This window comes from Schistocerca americana, chromosome X, assembly GCF_021461395.2.
Source record: "Schistocerca americana isolate TAMUIC-IGC-003095 chromosome X, iqSchAmer2.1, whole genome shotgun sequence".
NCBI lineage: Eukaryota > Metazoa > Arthropoda > Insecta > Orthoptera > Acrididae > Schistocerca > Schistocerca americana.
Window position 1 is genome coordinate 582,558,927 of NC_060130.1, and position 7,347 is coordinate 582,566,273.

Sequence of the window (7,347 nt, forward strand, 5' to 3'; positions counted from 1 at the left end):
GGATGTGTGTGTAGTAGGAGACACCAAGTGTAAATATATCAGTGTTTATGTTGCCTCCAATTCACAACAGGAATATGGAGGGTGGGATTTTCATAGGGAGAAGGAAGTGTAATGGCATGGGCCACAGCCACAGCCACAACCACAGCCAAGTGCCACATCTAGGACATTAGCAGCCACCCTCATCAGCCATAGTCTGTGACCAGTCAGTGGAGACCCTGCAGCAAAATCAGGCCATTTCTGTGGTTCAATGTACTGCTGTGTAGCAGCAGCTGGGCCTAGGACTCTCGTCCTTGTTCAAGATGCTTCTGTGTGATATAGAAACCCAGTTTCTTCCACTTACTCAGTCACAAACAGCTTTATTTAAACTCCCTGGGGCCAGCCTGTCATCATCAAACAGCTATACTATGCAATAATGTCCAGTTTGTGCCAATCAGTGCCATATCAATGATGCAACAGCCACCACATCGCCTAACATGATTGTTTTGGTGGTCCAACTGTTGTGGTGTGGGAGACATAATGTTGCTTAGGCTTAATGACCTCAAAATCTTTGAACACTGTACACTCATTGGTCATTGTGACACTCTACTTCTTCCCACCTGCATCTTTTCAGGGGGTGCCTTCAGTTCAGACTTCATTTTTATGGATAAAAATGCATGACCGCATTTAACAGCACTGGTGGTGGAGCTCTTGGAACAAGAGGATATTCAGCAAATGGACTGACCTCCCATTCTCTTGACTTAAGTTCCATCAAGCATTTATGGGATGCATTGGAGAAACATACTGCAGCACATCTACATGCACCAATGACCATCCAGCAGTTGTCAATCACACTGGTGGAAGAATGGAATGTCCTATGACAAGAACTCCTTACCATCCTTGTGACCAGCATGGGAGCACATTACTGAGCATGCATTGCTGTCCTTGGTGACCACACACCCTGTTAAGAACTATGTTCCATCTTTTTTCATTTCCAGTGGACCATCATGAATCGTGGTGCCTCCAGTGTAATTATCTTCTTTGAATAAAAGTGTCATTGATGTTCATCTCATCATGTATTCCTTCATTTACCTTCTGTGCTATGTATCAGTTCTTTCTATGTGTGCTCCAAGCTGTGTTACTTGGTAGTGACACATCATGCAAAATTGGGTTTCATTCTTAAGTTTTGCATGCTAGTGTCCTTTTCATATCTAATTCACATAGAAATTTTTATGTGTGTCTCTAGCAATACGTTTTGTTTTTCAAGATAATCCCCACAGAATATACAATTATATGTGTAATGTGAATCAGATGAACAGTTATGTTTCTCTCTTTCACTGAGTAAACATCTTGTATTGAGATAAAAATATTTAAATTGTTTTAAACAATAGTGAGGGCACCCTCAAAGTAGCTTCTTGATTTACAGAAGTTAATCAGTTTACAGGGTTCATTTTGCTGAAACTTTGACCTTGTTAGTTTTGCTTTTTGTTATATGACTTACTGTGTGTAACACATGGTTTGTACATTGTGGTAGATACTGAAGATATATTTCTACGTTACAGGTTAATGTGGCTGAAACCTTTTCAGTCTATCCATCATCTTCATCCTACAGACAGACAATTTTTCTCATCTAGGAACTCGTGCTCATCTTGTGTCAAAATTTGTATTCTGAAAGAGAAAATGATATTGGTATATTGCAACATTCTTATCACCGCAGTAGTTCAGTGATAATTTAAGAAAGAATTATTGGCATGTAAAACAGTAAATGCACATTTGTTCTGTATCTTATGAACTGTAATTCTTCATAGTGAAACAAATGTGCCCAAACATTGGTGATGCTGTTTATGAGTAAAAGGTGAAATTTTATATTTAATTTATCATGATGCAGTGCTTGATAGTTAAGTTGTAGCATTCATGTATGTATGTTAGGTGTGTAAACATGATCTAGTTCAATCCAGTGTGCGTAACATGCCATAGGAATCTTTTAGTTTTAATAAAACCTTGTCTACTGATAATTATAAACATTAATTGATCTATGTGAAAAGACAATAACAAAATATTAGTTTTGTATGATATGCATTTACATGCTTTTTAGTATATGCACTAATGTGCACTTTTTTTACAATTTCAGGGACAACATGTAATGTGATATTGTCAATATCTTTACTATGTAAAGAAGATATGATGAATGCATTAAGACATGACATCCTCATACCATAATTATACTTACTTGTTTATCTTTCACAAATCTGTAATTCATTCATTCATGGCCAAAAGTGCTATTTGTGATACATTTCTCTACATGTTATTAAGGAATACATGTTATACATATACAAATTAGAACTGTGTGTTTATATTTTGATTCAGATTCATGTTATTTGGACCAGAAATGTATGTATTTCCTCTTGTATTTGTCCTGTTAAGAAGTGACCCAAACATTGTGGTGATATAATAATATGCTGGAAACAGCAACAGCAGCAGCAGCAGCAGCAACAACAACAATAACAATTAAAAGATTCTTAGTTTAACTAAGGCTAGCCATAGTAGTTGGGCTTTTTGCTCCATCAAAAGCACATGATATATTAGACATTGATAACTTGATGCTTGCTGTTTTCTGTCCATTAAATATTTCCTGATAATTTTGAGAAATGTTCCCTTTCCCATGGAATTTACATCAAGGAAATGTTAAATGTATACATCAAAAGTGGACAGGTCAACATTAAAATGATACATTAGCTGTGAATTTGATTGACTTGTATTTCTGTCTGTCAATTGGTACTTTTTAGCTCAGCTTCCTGGATTAACCATTTATTTAAACAAGCATCTGGAATTTTATCTACATGGTGCCCCTGGAGGAATAGTCAACATTTAGGAATGTGTCAGAAACAACCATTTGAAGCAAAGAAGTCTAGTAAACAGGGGCTCTCAAATGCATACCTTAGGAGCTATGGGCTCTTGTTCAGTAGATGAGATGTGTTTCACAATAGCAAAGATGAAGTACTGCTCATAGCTCTTAAGGAATGCATTTCAGAATCCATGGTTGGTAGACATTTTTTTTTTTTTTTGAAACTGTCATTCCTGTCATATACCTGAATACTGGCTATTCCTCATGGGACATCCTATACATTTTATTGTGGTACTTTTATCTAGTCAAACTGTTGTAAATATCATCCCTTGTAATATGATTCAGTGTAACACTCAACTCTCAGAAAGCACAGTTCAGAATTTTGTTGTTTTTCTCTATTACCCTCCTGGTAACTCATTCTTCACAGCAGTATTTCATCACTGAAAGTGTTACTAGTTTCTAAAATTTAATTTCAGTTTATTTTCATGTTTCATGAAAATTCCTTTGAAGGGAAGATGGAAGTATGTTGTTTAATGTCTTATTAGTATCTACATTATTATCAATGATTGGACGGCGATGAAGGAAGACAACAGCTATGCTCTGTTTAAGGAATCATCACTGTATTTAGTAGAAGTCTTTTAGAGAAACTGTGGAGAACCTAAATTATGGGGGCCAGATGGAAATTTGAAGCTTGCTTGTCCAAAATATGAGTCAAGCATCTTAACTACGTTTCCATCTCACTCAATTGGTACCACAGATTGCTCTGAACTTTTTTACTTTGCTGTGTATGTTATTAATGTATCCATGTGTAATCATAAAAACAAAAAAGTTAAGATGCCATATTTTTTACTGTTACATTTTATTGTTTCAGTACCCTATCAATCTTTGTAACAAAGATAAAATTATACAATAATAGGGTATCTAACATGTGGAGTGCTCTTGGTAGGTCATAATCTGTTTCCTGGATCATTATCTTATGATCAGAAAATAAAATTATTGAATCTAAGAATCTGTTGTTTAGTATTTATATCTTTTGCATGTGTCATCTTCCAATAATATTGCTAATAGTATCTTCTTTTGGAAAGGAAGGGTGTTAAATCATATTTATATCTAAATATTCTGTGAATCAATTTTTATTAGCTGTTTTAATTCATTCTAGTTTACTTCTACATATACATCTACATTTATACTCCGCAAGCCACCCAACGGTGTGTGGCAGAGGGCACTTTATGTGCCACTATCATTACCTCCCTTTTCTGTTCCAGTTGCGTATGGTTCGCGGGAAGAACGACTGCCGGAAAGCCTCCGTGCGCGCTCGGATCTCTCTAATTTTACATTCGTGATTTCCTCGGGAGGTATAAGTAGGGGAAAGCAATATATTCGATACCTCATCCAGAAACTCACCCTCTCGAAACCTGGCGAGCAAGCTACACCACGATGCAGAGTGCCTCTCTTGCAGAGTCTGCCACTTGAGTTTGCTAAACATCTCCGTAACACTATCACAGTTACCAAATAACCCTGTGACGAAACACACCGCTCTTCTTTGGATCTTCTCTATCTCCTCCATCAACCCGATCTGGTATGGATCCCATACTGATGAGCAATACTCAAGTATAGGTCGAACGAGTGTTTTGTAAGCCACCTCCTTTGTTGATGGACTACATTTTCTAAGGACTCTCCCAATGAATCTCAACCTGGTACCCACCTTACCAACAATTAATTTTATATGATCATTCCACTTCAAATCGTTCCGCACACATACTCCCAGATATTTTACAGAAGTAACTGCTACCAGTGTTTGTTCCGCTATCATATAATCATACAATAAAGGATCCTTCTTTCTATGTATTCGCAATACATTACATTTGTCTATGTTAAGGGTCAGTTGCCACTCCCTGCACCAAGTGCCTATCTGCTGCAGATCTTCCTGCATTTCACTAAAATTTTCTAATGCTGCAACTTCTCTGTATACTACAGCATCATCCACGAAAAGCCGCATGGAACTTCCAACACTATCTACTAGGTCATTTATACATATTGTGAAAAGCAATGGTCCCATAACTCTCCCCTGTGGCATGCCAGAGGTTACTTTAACGTCTGTAGATGTCTCCCCATCGATAGCAACATGCTGTGTTCTGTTGGCTAAAAACTCTTCAATCCAGCCACACAGCTGGTCTGATATTCCATAGGCTCTTACTTTGTTTATCAGGTGACAATGCGGAACTGTATCGAACGCCTTCCGGAAGTCAAGGAAAATAGAATCTACCTAGGAGCCTGTATCTAATATTTTCTGCGTCTCATGAACAAATAAAGCGAGTTGGGTCTCACACAATCGCTGTTTCCGGAATCCATGTTGATTCCTACAGAGTAGATTCTGGGTTTCCAAAAATGACATGATACTCGAGCAAAAAACATGTTCTAAAATTCTACAACAGATCGACTTCAAAGATATAGGTCTATAGCTTTGCGCATCTGCTCGACGACCCTTCTTGAAGACTGGGACTACTCTTTTCCAATCATTTGGAACCTTCCGTTCCTCTAGAGACTTGCGGTACACGGCTGTTAGAAGGGGGGCAAGATCTTTCGCGTACTCTGTGTAGAATCGAATTGGTATCCTATCAGGTCCAGTGGGCTTCCCTCTGTTGAGTGATTTCAATTGCTTTTCTATTCCTTGGACACTTATTTCGATGTCAGCCATTTTTTCGTTTGTGCGAGGATTTAGAGAAGGAACTGCAGTGCGGTCTTCCTCTGTGAAACAGCTTTGGAAAAAGGTGTTTAGTATTTCAGCTTTACATGTGTCATCCTCTGTTTCAATGCCATAATCATCCCGGAGTGTCTGGATATGCTGTTTTGAGCCACTTACTGATTTAACATAAGACCAGAACTTCCTAGGATTTTCTGTCAAGTCGGTACATAGAATTTTACTTTTGAATTCACTGAACGCTTCACGCATAGCCCTCCTTACGCTAACTTTGACATCGTTTAGCTTCTGTTTGTCTGAGAGGTTTTGGCTGCATTTAAACTTGGAGTGAAGCTCTCTTTGCTTTCGCAGTAGTTTCCTAACTTTGTTGTTGAACCACGGTGGGTTTTTCCCATCCCTCACAGTTTTACTCGGCACGTACCTGTATAAAACGCATTTTACGATTGCCTTGAACTTTTTCCATAAACACTCAACACTGTCAGTGTCAGAACAGAAATTTTCGTTTAGATCTGTTAGGTAGTCTGAAATCTGTCTTCTATTACTCTTGCTAAACAGATAAACCTTCCTCCCTTTTTTTCTGATTGTTCCAGAAATGTGTGCTACATATACAAAAGTACAGGAAGATGGTACTCAAAAATAAAACTTTGAAACTATAATTCCCTCTCCTCCCCCCCCCCCCCCCCCATCAAATTATAAAATGGAACCTCTCAAGGGTCACAACATACTTGCTTTGAATCTCACAATTAGACTGGAGGGAATATGGAATTTGAGGTCACCCATCTTAGGCATACAAGCAGCTATGTCAAGAGAGCAAGACAGTGACAAGTGATAAGCTGAGAATTTTGAGGTCTCTGTGGTGGGAGACAGTAAAAGTGACTCAGATGTCAGACCAGGTAGGTAGGTAGATATGGTGGTGATGAGGAAATGAGATTCTGTGTTGGATTTTTGTCTGCTTTTAGGCTTCTTCACGTGTCAAGCACAGACACTGGTTTATCACTTGAGTCCTATGACCCACTTAATTTAAGTCTAAAATATTGATGAGGCTTTTAACCTCATGCTATTATTAAATAACTAGATCAAGTGGCCACACCAGCTTAACAGACTATTAGGGATAGGGTACACTCAGTAATGTCTGAAGATGGTATTCCAGACTATGAATCATGAAAGTTAGTAATACTCAAATTGAAACCTTAGGCTCAGTTATTCATCAAAACGGAAGTTACAACTGGGTACAGGTACATGTAGGCAGATGTACATAGGAAATCACAAACCACAGTCCAGGGGTATATACAGGCAAGTTTTACAAATCATTTTTAATGTGCAAGCTCAATTGAATACAATACTTCTCACTCACTAGTTCCTGCTATTAGCTGGTGATCATCTGAGGCATTGATTTTTATGGACATTGGGGTCAAACTTTGATGCTGGCTGGAACTTTCTGCCCTGCTTGTTGATTGATGGCCTCTATATAATGGGTTTACACTTGTTTCCTTACAGATGATGCGTGATTGTGTTGCCATTTGCAATCAGTGAGCATGAAATCAGTGGTTTCTTGATGCAAGGTAAAAGCGTCTGGTGGTGTATGCCTTCGTTCTTCATGACTCAGTGATTACAGTTGGTTGGTACCTTGCAAAAATTTAATAAGAGACAATTGAGAATACCAGTGTATCTGTTTATAATATTTATGAAGGTAGACTCAGTGCACCTAGTAGCTAGCTAGTTGGTTAGTTATTTGCATGTTCTATGTACCATAAATGTGACCTCTTGTTATCTTATGGGATGTGTCACTTTTACTATCATAGTACATTATCTCAACAGAAAATAT

General features: G+C 38.0%; 1 protein-coding gene across 3 annotated transcripts in view; it reads left to right on the plus strand.

The window, feature by feature from the left end:
* The window catches only part of LOC124556704 (solute carrier family 35 member E3-like), a 174,954-nt gene extending 171,190 nt beyond the window's left edge, over positions 1 to 3,764 (plus strand). The window contains exon 7 of one of the 3 annotated variants that reach the window (XM_047130687.1): positions 2,108 to 3,764. The gene's annotated coding sequence lies outside the window, so the exon portion shown is untranslated. Of the gene's footprint in view, positions 1 to 610; positions 735 to 1,538; positions 2,080 to 2,107 lie in introns of those variants that run through there. The other 2 variants (XM_047130686.1, XM_047130688.1) reach the window with 2 other exon arrangements.
* Positions 3,765 to 7,347: the final 3,583 nt, after the last annotated feature.